This window comes from Pinus tabuliformis, chromosome 8 (genome assembly GCF_031772625.1).
Source record: "Pinus tabuliformis cultivar Carrire ecotype Pingquan chromosome 8, CPIR1, whole genome shotgun sequence".
NCBI classification, from domain to species: domain Eukaryota; kingdom Viridiplantae; phylum Streptophyta; class Pinopsida; order Pinales; family Pinaceae; genus Pinus; species Pinus tabuliformis.
Genome location: NC_142294.1, coordinates 171,322,292 through 171,335,224, shown reverse-complemented (window position 1 = coordinate 171,335,224; position 12,933 = coordinate 171,322,292). Strand labels below are relative to the sequence as shown.

Genomic DNA, 12,933 nt, shown 5'->3' with positions numbered 1-12,933 from the left:
TTGACCCTCCCACTGCAACATAATTCACAAAGATTGGACAATGATCTTTGTCATGCCCCTGAATTTTTCATTTTAGGCACCAAACTTTTTCGTGCACCTCTGGCCGAACTGCTCTATCATTCTTCAGACTCTAAAATTCTAGACAAAGGTTCTATAACCACACATGAATCTGCTAAACCCCCAAATTAACATCTTACATCAGTGTCTTATGCAATCTCATCACAATCTCCAAGGCTTCTGCCTAGGTCCCAATTTTTTGTTGTGATAAAGCAACCCTTAAATGAGGCAAAAGCGAAGCTACAAACCATTTGCTGTGTTATCCATCCATCAGATTCATGTTAGCTTCTCGAATCATGCACCTCAATTTCTGATCCATGTCCTAGGGTGTTTTGCCAAGCTTCATCATGATCTCCTTGAATCCTACAATTGATTGTGCTTCATACTTGGGCCTACTGAATTCCTTATTCAACGCAGCCTGAATATCTCCTAATGAAGCCATCGGATTATCGATGCAGTATCTAATGTACCATGTTAGCACGTGTTCCTGTAAAGAAGTAACCAACATTACTTTATTCATCTGATTATTTGTAATACCCTAAGCTTCCCATACACCCTTTGTGACGAGCCAAAATGGGTCCAGATCCTCATTTCCCAGACCTTTGAACACAGACAGTTTTACTGAACTCACCATACTGAATGGTGGCGTAGGTGGTTGTGGTGTGGCCGAAGGTGTATGCGGTGGAGGTGAAGATGGAGGTGGTGTGGGTGGATGGGGTATTCACAGGAACCCTTGTCTTGTCAACTGACCAACACTCTACGGAGAAGCCTGTGTTGCTTCCTCGTCGTCACTTAGAGGAGGTCCAATCAGCAGGTTATATTCAGGGCCTATTTTCCCTCAATCCCTGAAGATATTTCCACTTCACGTAGCTCCAAACATCAAGGTAACTGTATAACCCGCCTTTCACACAAGAGCATATTAATCCAAGTATTTAAAGACCTTAAATACTTACCTCACGGTGCCTTGAAGAAGCATCTCTCTACTTCACTATAACTGACTGAAGTATTGACCACGAGCTTTGTCAAAAATCCTCCTATGATACAATCAATCCAATGATCGACAACGCGTGTGATATTATCTTCAGAGATTTCTAATCTCCGCACTAACTCCAGGGTCCATAATATTGGACCGTCAAGCCTCCACCTTCCTTGGTCATCTGCCAATTTAGCGATCTACTCGTATAATTAAACTGGGAAGGAACATAAGAATATTTCGTGTATCTTTGTGCATAGATATATGTCCAACCACTGTTCTTTCGTCAATCATGGATTCTTGTTCTCTTGTGTCGTCAATTCGTCTATTTTTCTATCCAACCAGCCTAAAATTTCCTTTTTAGTTGGATTCCAATGATGCGACATCACACATCATTTTATGCATATCCCGGTCCTAAAAACAAAACCATTTGTTGGTTTGATGGGCCTTGACCCAGGTTCAACGTTTATTAGCTAAGCAAATCCCTACGCTATAGACCCTTGCAGCATCAATCCACGAAGTGCAAATTGAATTCTCACTCAAAGCAATATGGGGGGATGCAGGAACCAAATTTCTGCACCGAGAGATGGTAGTGATGTTGTTTTATACCCTAATTCTTCATTCACACAGATCGATAAGCCTTTTAGGGCTTATCGATATACCTCTCTTATTCGGCCTCTAGACCTTCATGAAGGTATATGATCTTTCTTCGCGTACCCTAAGTTAGTGAATCCACCACTTATGCACCTCTTTAATTACCCATACTTTTGTATTTACCCAAACTATCTTAAGTATCTGATAACTTACACATGCAATAAGATGTTCTATGCATAAATAGAGATTATTACTTGTGTTCATATAGCAATGTAAAACATACAGATTCACACATCAATATGGTATTGAAACATAAACCCAGTATTCATCATAGCATAACGCATGCATTCATAACATAAGTAAATAGATCAACACATGTAATTCCAAAATAATTATCTTTATTAATGCTTCAGATCTTCTTTAGAGACTCTAACTACCCTGCACACACAGCTGTAGTGGTCCACACACTCAACTGTGGACTTCTACCCTAGGCCTCTGCACACACAACTGTACAACCTCTTTCATATGCTAAGACTCTTTGCTCTTAGCTCTTCTTGCCTATTACATTCATCAGCAATTACCCCAAATCTTATCTTAGACTCTCTTAAGACTCTCCTTTTTATACAATCCCATGGTCTGCAGACCATGGGTAGGTCTTCTAAAGTCGACACAACTTACATAACAGAAGGGCGGAAACCCTTTATGACACTTTATATCTTCGCGCTTTGCGACCACAAAATGAGGAGACTTTACACTTTACATACAAAAACTTGGGCTTTCTACCCAAAACTTGGGCTTTCTACCCAAAACTTGGGCTTTTAACCCCAAAATTGACTCTAGGGGACCCGTTCCCAACAGGGCTCCTGCAAGTAGTAAGGTTTTGTTTTCAATTTATCAGTTGTGTTCTTCATTAGACTTTTGTATAACTCAATTCATTTCATTGCTATGGATACGTAGGTGCATCTGTTAGAAATTTTGTTTCCTTTCACCGATGTCAGATTACATAGCGGAACTTGATTGATGATTCATTACTCATTTCAAAAGCATATAGGATTGAATTTAGTAGTAGTGATAATTGATAGAATTATGTACTTAAATTAGGATTCAGTTTTGTAAAATAGAGTTTTATTTATAGTTTGCATTCATGGTTGATTTATAAATTTAAGAGAGTGTGATTCTTTTCAAGCAAGGCTTTAATTTATTCATGCAAGAGTGTGTTGTGTAGATTCAAGTTTCCTTATAAAATAGAATGATAGACATGCAATAGAGTTTGAAGAGTTTCAAGAATTAAGTTTATTTTTTAGTGTGAGGTTGATTTTCTAGACAAATAGTTTAATTGTTTTCTTTTTTAGTTTTATTTAGATATCATTTTCATAAGAGTGTGTTCATATTTCATAGAATTAATCTCAATAATGAATTCAATCATATACATTTCAATTTGAATAATTAAAGGGTTCTAGCACATATAGTGCACTTACACTTCATTGGTCTACTGATCCTGGTCGATAATTCATGTAACAATTTAAGACAATTAAATTGACAAACATTTTGGCGTCGTTATCTAGGAAGTGTATATATGAGTCATTTTCTTTTCATTAAAAAAAAAACTCCAATCACCGACCACCCCCAATATATCACATGGTGCATTAAGAGCCACACATCCACATCATGAATTCTTATTTTTTCACATAGAAGAAGAGGTTAAAAAGAGGTTGAAGAAATGGATGGAGATGATGACAATGAGGAAGATCCTTTTGGATTTTCCATTCAAGAAATTGATATGAATGTTCATATGAAGAACATCCCTCCATCTGTACTTCCTAACTTCAAAGGTATGAAATCACACGAACCGGAAACCTTTCTTTTTTAATTTTAAATCATTTGTAGATCTTATGGTAACTCATTACACATTCAAAAATTGAATTTGTTTCCAACAACATTAAAGGATAGAGCTCTTAAATGGTTCATGACTTTAGGAACAAATTCTAAAGGAGATGGGATGATATGAAAAGAGTATTTTTTGGAAAAATAAAAAAAAAATTTGCATACACCATGACCTTAGAAATCAAATCTTTAAGATGAACCGAGAAGAGGATGACAGCCTAGAAGATTTAGTGGAGAGATTTAACTATAATACCAAAAGATATAAATTGCATAGTTTAGGATCAGACACATTAAAAAATCTCCTACTAAATACTATAACGAATGAATGGTTTGATATTCTTAACCTGGTGGGAGAAGGATATGTCTCTCAATTTTCATTTCAAGAGATTTGTGAACTATGCAAGAACATTTCAAGAGGAAAAGCAAAGTATGGAAGATCCCCTCAAGATCTAGTTATGGAAAGAGTAAGTAAATGGACATCAGGATTGGTAAGTCAAACTGAAGTTAACAATTTTATAGACATTATTAGTAATTTAAATGAATAAGTTGATATGCTAAGAATGAAAAACAAGCAAAAAAATTGAGAATGTTCCTTCATTTATATTTTTCCCTAAATGTAGAAAGAAACATGCTTTGCATGAATGTCCACTTGATAACATTAAAATTTGTAAAATTTGTGTAGGAGCACATAGTACTGAATATTTCCCATCATTTCTAGTGTTGAAGACAGTTTACCAGAAGGATAATGGAGCGAATCAAGCAAAAGAGAAACTCTTTTATGTAGCTCCAAGAGGGTTATGGCATCCTCATCAACCCAATATGATGCAATATCCTTATGCACAATTTCAAGGTTATGCATAACAGTCTCAAGGTAATTTGAATATGTTGGAAATAGCAACACATAGTACTGAATATTTCCCATCATTGCTAGTGTTGAAGACAGTTTACCAGAAGGATAATGGGGCGAATCAAGCAAAAGAGAAACTCTTTTATGTAGCTCCAAGAGGGTTATGGCATCCTCATCAACCCAATATGATGCAATATCCTTATGCACAATTTCAAGGTTATGCACAACAGTCTCAAGGTAATTTGAATATGTTGGAAATAGCAACACATAGTACTGAATATTTCCCATCATTGCTAGTGTTGAAGACAGTTTACCAGAAGGATAATGGGGCGAATCAAGCAAAAGAGAAACTCTTTTATGTAGCTCCAAGAGGGTTATGGCATCCTCATCAACCCAATATGATGCAATATCCTTATGCACAATTTCAAGGTTATGCACAACAGTCTCAAGGTAATTCAAATATGTTGGAAATAGCAACAAGAAATGCTAAAAATAGCATTACTATAAATAGCATTTCAAGTACCAGTGTTGGACATAGAAACAAGGAATGAGAAAATGGAAATGCTAAAAATAGCATTGTTATAAATAGTATTTCGGGATAGATTACAATTTTAGTTAGTCCCTGAACTAAAATTGAGAAGTAAAATTCGAATTTGATCTTAGCAGTTGTTTGTAAAATAATTAATTAATTCATCTTGCGTTAGTTAGTTGTAGGAAATCAAACATGAAGTCTATGTGAAGACATGCAACAATTTCTCCATTGATTGAGGAAGTTATCCCTTGATTAAAGGAGATCAGGATGAGTTGTACTTTGAGTTGTAATTAGTTTGCTCAGTTAACTGAGTTAATTCCAGTTATATTAGTTTAAATAGTTTGTTGAACTAATTGTGAGTTCAGTTAGTTAATGCATGCATGCATGTAACTGATGCACTCCAGATAACTAAATATTCTCTCATAAATAACTCATGCATGTCATTTCAGTCAGAGACCCGAGTTGAGATTAGAGGAAGGGACAATGTACTATCAGTTGGAGGATTTTTCCTATATAGGAAACTCATCCATGCAGAAGGAATTATCTCCTCTAGGACTGCGCAGTTACTTTTGAGTTTAATGTGTTGTGTGAGAGGTAAATTCACACAGGTGATAACATTGGACCCCAGGAGAAACTGCGCAAGGAAATAGGAGGCTTGGAGGACATAGGAGAAGGTTTGTGAGAAGCCTTTGACTGTCTATGAGCAGCAGAGGGATTGTATTGAGAGCTGGATAGCTTGTGAGCTAAATCTTTGTGTAATCCAGACATATTTCCACTTGTATGATAATACAGATAGCAGGGTTTTTAGCTTAGGCTTTCCCCAGAGTATTCTTCTACGTTTCATGTGTGATTGATTTCTCATTCTCTCTTATATGTGTTCTATTTGATCTTGCTCAAAATCGATTAAGCTTCCGCAAGTTTGTTGAAGAAGTAGATCTTGTATTTTGCTTTAGTATATTGCATAATCTATTGATCTAAGTGGGAAATTTGATTGATTTCTCATTCTCTCTTATATGTGTTCTATTTGATCTTGCTCAAAATCGATTAAGCTTCCGCAAGTTTGTTGAAGAAGTAGATCTTGTATTTTGCTTTAGTATATTGCATAATCTATTGATCTATAGTGGGAAATTCTACATGGTATCGGAGCAAAGGTGATAAAAGAAAAGAACAGTATACAAAGAAGGGAGAAGTTCGAAGTTTCAAGTTTCTGATTATAGAATTCAAATTCTTATCACATATCAAATTTCACCAATGGAGTTAAACGGTTTGAGACTCAAGTATGCCCTTGATGGCAACTCGAATTATATATCCAAGAAGGATCACATGGAAGCAGTATTAGAGGAAAATAGTTTGAGGGAATTCAATGATCAAGAAGTCCCCAAGCCAGCAGCAACTAATGCTACAGAATTGGCGGAATGGAAGAAATGTGTGGCTAGAGTGAGGAGAATCCTCCTGAAGGGAGTTCGAGACCACATTGTCTTGAGCCTCCATGGGAAGGAGACACCGTTTTCAATGTGGAAAACATTGAAGGATCTATATCAAAACAGAAACGATCAGAGGAAGTTGGAGCTGAAAGACAAGCTTCGGAAAATCAAGTTTGAAAAGGGTGACACGATCTCTACATATCTGAACAAGCTCACCACTTGCAGGGATGAGCTTAGAAGTGTAGGGATCATGACAGCCAATGATGACATGGTGATTCTTGCTCTCCTCGGTCTTCATAAAAGCTGGCATAGCTACGAAGACTCGGTAAATGGAAGAGAAAAGCTACCAGATTGGGAACAATTTTGGTCAAATTTGATGCAGGAGGAGATAAGAATAAGCATCAGAGATGGTTCTTCATCTAAGGAGGATGAAGAAAATTGTGCCTTAGCGAGTAAGGAAAAGAAAGGGAAGGAGAAGGATTCTTATCCCAAATCGAGTTCTTCCCATGGTGGGAAAAATTTTGACAAATCGAAAGTGTGATGCTTTCATTGTCATGAGGTAGGCCATTTTGCAACAAATTGTCCATTGAAGAAATCCAAGATGGGATCCAAGGAGGGATCAGATGGTGAGGCATTGGCCTCACAGTGCGAGTTGGATTTCACCCTCATCGCATACATGGTTTCATCCATGGTGGTATGTCGTTGGTTTCTTGACAGTGGAGTTTCATTCCACATGATCGGCAATAAGAGTTTGTTCAGTACCTTGGAGGAGAAAGATCTCCAGATACTCATAGAGATGGGTAATGATGAAAAGTATAGTGTCTCAGGAGTAGGCACAATTGTTTTTCAGAGGGAGCATGGAGCTCTCATTACCTTGACATATGTGAAGTATGTTCCAGGACTAAGGAAAAACTTGGTATCGATCGCAATGCTGGAAAACAAAGGCTATGATGTATTCTTCAGTAAGGGAAAGGTTTTCCTTAGGCACGTCACCACAAGACAGGTGAAGCACATCGGTTCACGAGTCAAGAACCTATATTCTCTTGAGGTTCAAGATGCATGAAAAGCCTTGCAGAGCAAGGCAACTGTTGGAGACTTGGTGGTTGAGAGGGAGAGTACATTATCTCTTAACATGTAGCGCCAGAAGAAGTCTCAAACAATTGTGGAGGAGCCACAATTGGTGAAGTAGCTTCAAGAGGTTGTGGAGCAGCCAGAACTAGAGAAGCCGAGAGGAGACCGAGTGGAGGCATCCACTCATGCAAAGACCTCCAATAGGGGAAATTTCAAGCCAAGTAGGTAGAGGGATCGCATGCATCCATACCTCCAGGTTGGAGGTGGGGCAATGTGGAGTGACAGTCCCAAGAAGGCTGGAATAGGGGTAAGATCATTGAGGTACCCAACCTCTATTATTAGACCTTGCTATGGGAGCCCTGAAGAGGAGTAGCATGACTACCTGAGTGGGTAGAGGAAGATGCAAATGGAGTGGCAGAGAGATCTATGGTGCAGGAATCCCAAGACAGTGCAGAGCTAACAGGCTACAACAATGCGAGAGGCACATGAGTGTTGCACCAGTGCAAGATGGCACAAAGATGTGTGCAACGATGCGAGATGCATGGAGTGTTGCAGCAGCTCAGAGGTCACAGAGGGAGAACTTGTCAGTGGTAGAGGAAGCTTCAGCATCAGAGGATGTTTCTAGCCCAACAGGGAGGTCAGTTGGGAGATTTTTTGTTTCTAGAGTTGCTGGAGCAACAACACTTGGGAGAAGTGTTGCATGCAGAACATTCCAAAGGTTCAGGATCGGGTTCGAGTTGAATGCCTTTCTTGTTGAGAGGGAGTGTTGGAAATAGCAACAAGAAATGCTAAAAATAGCATTGCTATAAATAGCATTTTAGGTATCAGTGTTGGACATAGCAACAAGAAATGAAAAAATGGAATGGCTAAAAATAGCATTGCTATAAATAGTATTTCGGGATAGATTCCAATTTTAGTTAGTCCCTGAACTAAAATTGAGAAGTAAAATTCGAATTTGATCTTAGCAGTTGTTTGTAAAATAATTAATTAATTCATATTGAGTTAATTGGTTGTAGGAAATCAAACATGAAGTCTATGTGAAGACATGCAACAGTTTCTCCATTGATTGAGGAAGTTATCCCTTGATTAAAGGAGATCAGGATGAGTTGTACTTTGAGTTGTAATTAGTTAGCTCAGTTAACTGAGTTAAGTCCAGTTAGATTAGTTTAAATAGTTTGTTGAACTAATTGTGAGTTCAGTTAGTTAATGCATGCATGCATGTAACTGCTGCACTTCAGATAACTGAATATTCTCTCATAAATAAATCATGCATGTCATTTCAGTCAAAGATCCGAGTTGAGATTAGAGGAAGGGACAGTGTACTATCAGTTGGAGGATTTTTCCTATATAGGAAACTCATCCATGTAGAAGGAATTATCTCCTCCAAGACTGCGCAGTTACTTTTGAGTTTAATGTGTTGTGTGAGAGGTAAATTCACACAGGTGGTAGCATTGGACCCCAGGAGAAACTGCGCAAGGAAATAGGAGGCTTGGAGGACATAGGAGAAGGTTTCTGAGAAGCCTTTGACTGTCTATGAGCAGCAGAGGGATTGTATTGAGAGCTGGATAACTTGTGAGCTAAATCTTTGTGTAATCCAGACATATTTCCACTTGTATGATAATACAGATAGCGGGGTTTTTAGCTAAGGCCTTCCCCAGAGTATTCTTCTATGTTTCATGTGTGATTGATTTCTCATTCTCTCTTATATGTTTTCTATTTGATCTTGCTCAAAATCGATTAAGCTTCCGCAAGTTTGTTGAAGAAGTAGATCTTGTATTTTGCTTTAGTATATTGCATAATCTATTGATCTACAATGGGAATTTCTACAGAATACACCCTTGCCTTGGCAACCTTGCCCATCCCAACCTCAACACCAATCTTGGCAACAATGTTGGAAAAGGCCCTACTGAGGAAATCCACCATATCCTCAATCTTTTCCTCACTATCCTCAATACCATCATTACTGTTATCCATACCATTCACCTCCACCACAACATCAATATCAACATCAGTTGACTAAAATTCAACCTTTCCCATTACCACCCACATAAGAACCCCGAAAATCCATACCCACTCCACTACCTGCACAAACATTTCATATCCCCAAAAAACACTTAAAACCACTTATAATGTTGAGGTATTGAAAAATGATTCACTTGAAGAACAACAACTAGAAGAAGAAGATTCATATAAGGTACAAGATCATGGATTCCTGTTAATAAAGAACAGTTGTTGGAACCTGATATTGAAAAGTTTCATTCATGCATATCACCAGATTCTATGAATGGGAATCACATCTCTCAAGACTTGCATGGCACGATAGTAGGAAGCCAAGGAAGACAATATTACATTGAATCTTGGTTCAAGACATTCATTGGATCCCAATATTCCATTCTTCAGTATCTTCTGGCATCATCTCAATCAAGACAGTTGGCCTCTCAAAGAGTATATTACAAACCTGCATATGAGTTTATTTATCATCTTGTTACACACATAATCCCATTTGAAGTATTCATATACTTGAAAAAGATTTCTTTTTCAAGTAGAGTAGGACATATAAAAAATAAAAATTAAAAATTAAAACAGAAAAATAAGTCATATTGTGAAAACCATCTTGTTGGCGCAATTGAACATGAACTTTGCTTGAAAACCATGCAACTGGCGAGAAAAGTTCACAATAAGTTCTACAATTTTATGATGGTTTCAAATTTTTCTTATGGTTCTTCAAAACATTTTTGGTTCTATGCTCAAGTTAGTTGATGTGGGATTCCTTAAGGCCCACCTTCCAACAAATCTTGTCCCATCGACCTCAACACCTTATCTGGGATCAAGATCAGAGATTATTTGGAGTGCATTAGAACTTGCATACATTAATGGCAAGAATCCTTGTTGACAACAATGGGAATACAAAAATGTATCTTGATTGTCATATCTTGCACGTGACTCAACTTCAACACATTCATTTGTCCTTGTCAAGATGCAATCAGGTACCTTGACACTCATTTATATTATCAGTGAGTTGTCTCGCATTGGTTAACGATTTTCATTAATGATCGGTAATCCAATGATTTCTGTTGGGCTAAGATTTTGGCTATTTTTGACAGTACTCCTAAGGATTTTCTTCTCCTTTAAGACTAATTTTTTCCCTCTAGTTACCATATTTTTGTGCCTCATTTTCACCAAAAGGGTGATTTAGACTCCAAGGTATGAAAATAACTCAAAACGTCTCATTTCTTTTTATCTTAGGTAATTTGATGTTGAATGATACCTGATTAACTAATCGATGAATTTGAGAGGTACTAATTGAATTTCATGCAGATCAACAGACTTTGGGCGGTTCCGTGATTTCCTGCAAAAGATCGGGGATTTCTTGCAGTAGCGCTATTTCTTGTAGCAGCGCTGATTTCCTGCAACAGGTGGTTTTCCTGCAGAAGCCACAGAGGCTAGACATGTTCTGGTCATCGATAGAAGAAACAGGGACATGAGTTTTTTTTTAAAATGCATCCACATGGACTCTATCCTACTAGATGCCCTAGATGAGTATTTTTAACTACCCAGATATTATTCTTTTTATTTTGGCCGAATTTGGGAAAGAAACTCATACAATGAAGCGTGTTTGGTTTGATCCATGCTTCGAGTCATGGATCAAACCAAGGATATCGATGTACTGCATTTTCAGCTTATTTTAGTAAACAATTGTAATATTTTAATTTTACTTAGTTTGGCAAAAGCATATATCTTAGACTTTTGTAATGTTCTAATTGATTTTTCATATTAATATAAGCCTGATGTTTTGTTGATCTTGTATTGTAAGTTTCTTCAGTAGTTAAGGGGTTGTGAGTGAAGGAGGGCCCCCTTTACTCACAACTCTTGTAGTTATAAATGTGTGTTTAATTAAGTTTTTTTCCATGTGTTAACAGTAGATGTATGCACAGTTCCATTCCTCTTCGTTGATTCATAGCAGCGCATGCTTTTAATGATTAATGACTAGGTTATTGCATGAATGTTTCTAATTTGATTAAAGGTTAGACTAAGTTATGCAATTCGTGCCCTGATTTACATTGTGAGGTTGAATTTGAATGATTGGAGATAAGCTTGATTTAACTGTTGTTGTTTGGTTGTATATCTTTTCTTGATCTGCATCAGCAATTTTAGGTGTTGTAGAGAGATGAGCTATCTACTCCATAGCCTTTGATATTAAGTGCTGAGAGAGAAGAGAGATTTGGAATTGTGTGTGCTTTTTTTATGCACTGAAGTATCAATTTGCATATATTTTGCATTGCACCTCGCAAGCTTACAATTAGCCCTGGTTGGTAATTAATGTGTGTCAAATTATATGTTTATAATTTCCCCCAACATCTTGGCGTCATTGTCGGGGAGGTACTAAGGGATGATATTGAAATGCTTTAGTATGATTTCATTTTGTTTAAGTTTTTCATGACGGGGGGAGTCGAAGTGGTAAGACATGGGGTAAGGCCTACGCACCTACGGTGAGCAGAATTTGCAAAATCCACGTCCTGATTGTTTGGTAAGTAGAAGTTTTGAATTTTTCTATATAATGCATGAATAGGAATAAGGGCCAATATACTAGGACTAGATCTCCAAGTGTTTCTAGTGGTGATGTGAGCACCACCTCATCCACTAATAAGCTGGCAGGGAAATTGGATAAAGGGAAGTACGCAAGGAACAAGGCTTAGAAGAAAGGGGAATCTAAACTAAAGAGTGACAGTTCTGAACAAGGGTCGACAGTTGATCCTAAGTAGATCAATACCCCCTCAGCAAAGAATTATCCTTCTTTCAAATAATCTTCTATTACTTCTCATCAATAATCTCCTCCTACTGAGGGGAAAACATCTTTCCTTAGTGGCCAGCCTCAAGATGAATTCCTCTTCAATCCTATTCAAGAACCAGAGTTCTAGATAACTGACTCTGAAGGATCTTCAGCTCATGAGCGTCCCACTCTCCGCTGGTTCGTTATGGCTCATCTAGAGGGTATTGGTACCACTGTAGATAGGGACTATCATGAGAAGGGAAAGGAACCAATTATATTTGAATTTCCTATCAAAGATTATGTTGGATCCAGTCAGATGAAAAACATTCCTCCCCCTGCTTTACCTAATTTTTGTGGTAACTCTAGTGAAGATCATGATGCATTCTTATTTTAGTTTGATGTATTATGGAGGAGGTATGACTATTCTTCAAATGCTAAAAAGTTGAAGTTGTTTCCTACCACATTAGAAGATGAAACCCTCAGGTGGTTTGTGGGATTGAGTGAAAACTCCATTTCAACATGGGATGAAATGAAGAAGGTATTCTTGAGAAAGTATCAAGATTACTGTAAAACCAAGGACATCAGAGAAGAAATCTTTGTCATGACCTAGAAGGAGGGTGAAATCCTAGAGGACTTCTTGGAAAGATTGCAGTACAATTTGCAAAGATCCAAGATGAACTAGTTGAATAAAGAAACCTTGAGAACAATTTTGTTAAGGGCAATAAGACCATAATCTGTGGAGATTTTGAACCTGATAGGAACAGGTGATGTATCAAAATT

General features: G+C 37.5%; 1 pseudogene; it reads right to left on the bottom strand.

Annotated features, from left to right (window-relative positions):
- The window catches only part of LOC149234680 (endoglucanase 3-like), a 44,836-nt pseudogene that overhangs the window by 7,271 nt on the left and 24,632 nt on the right, over positions 1-12,933 (bottom strand).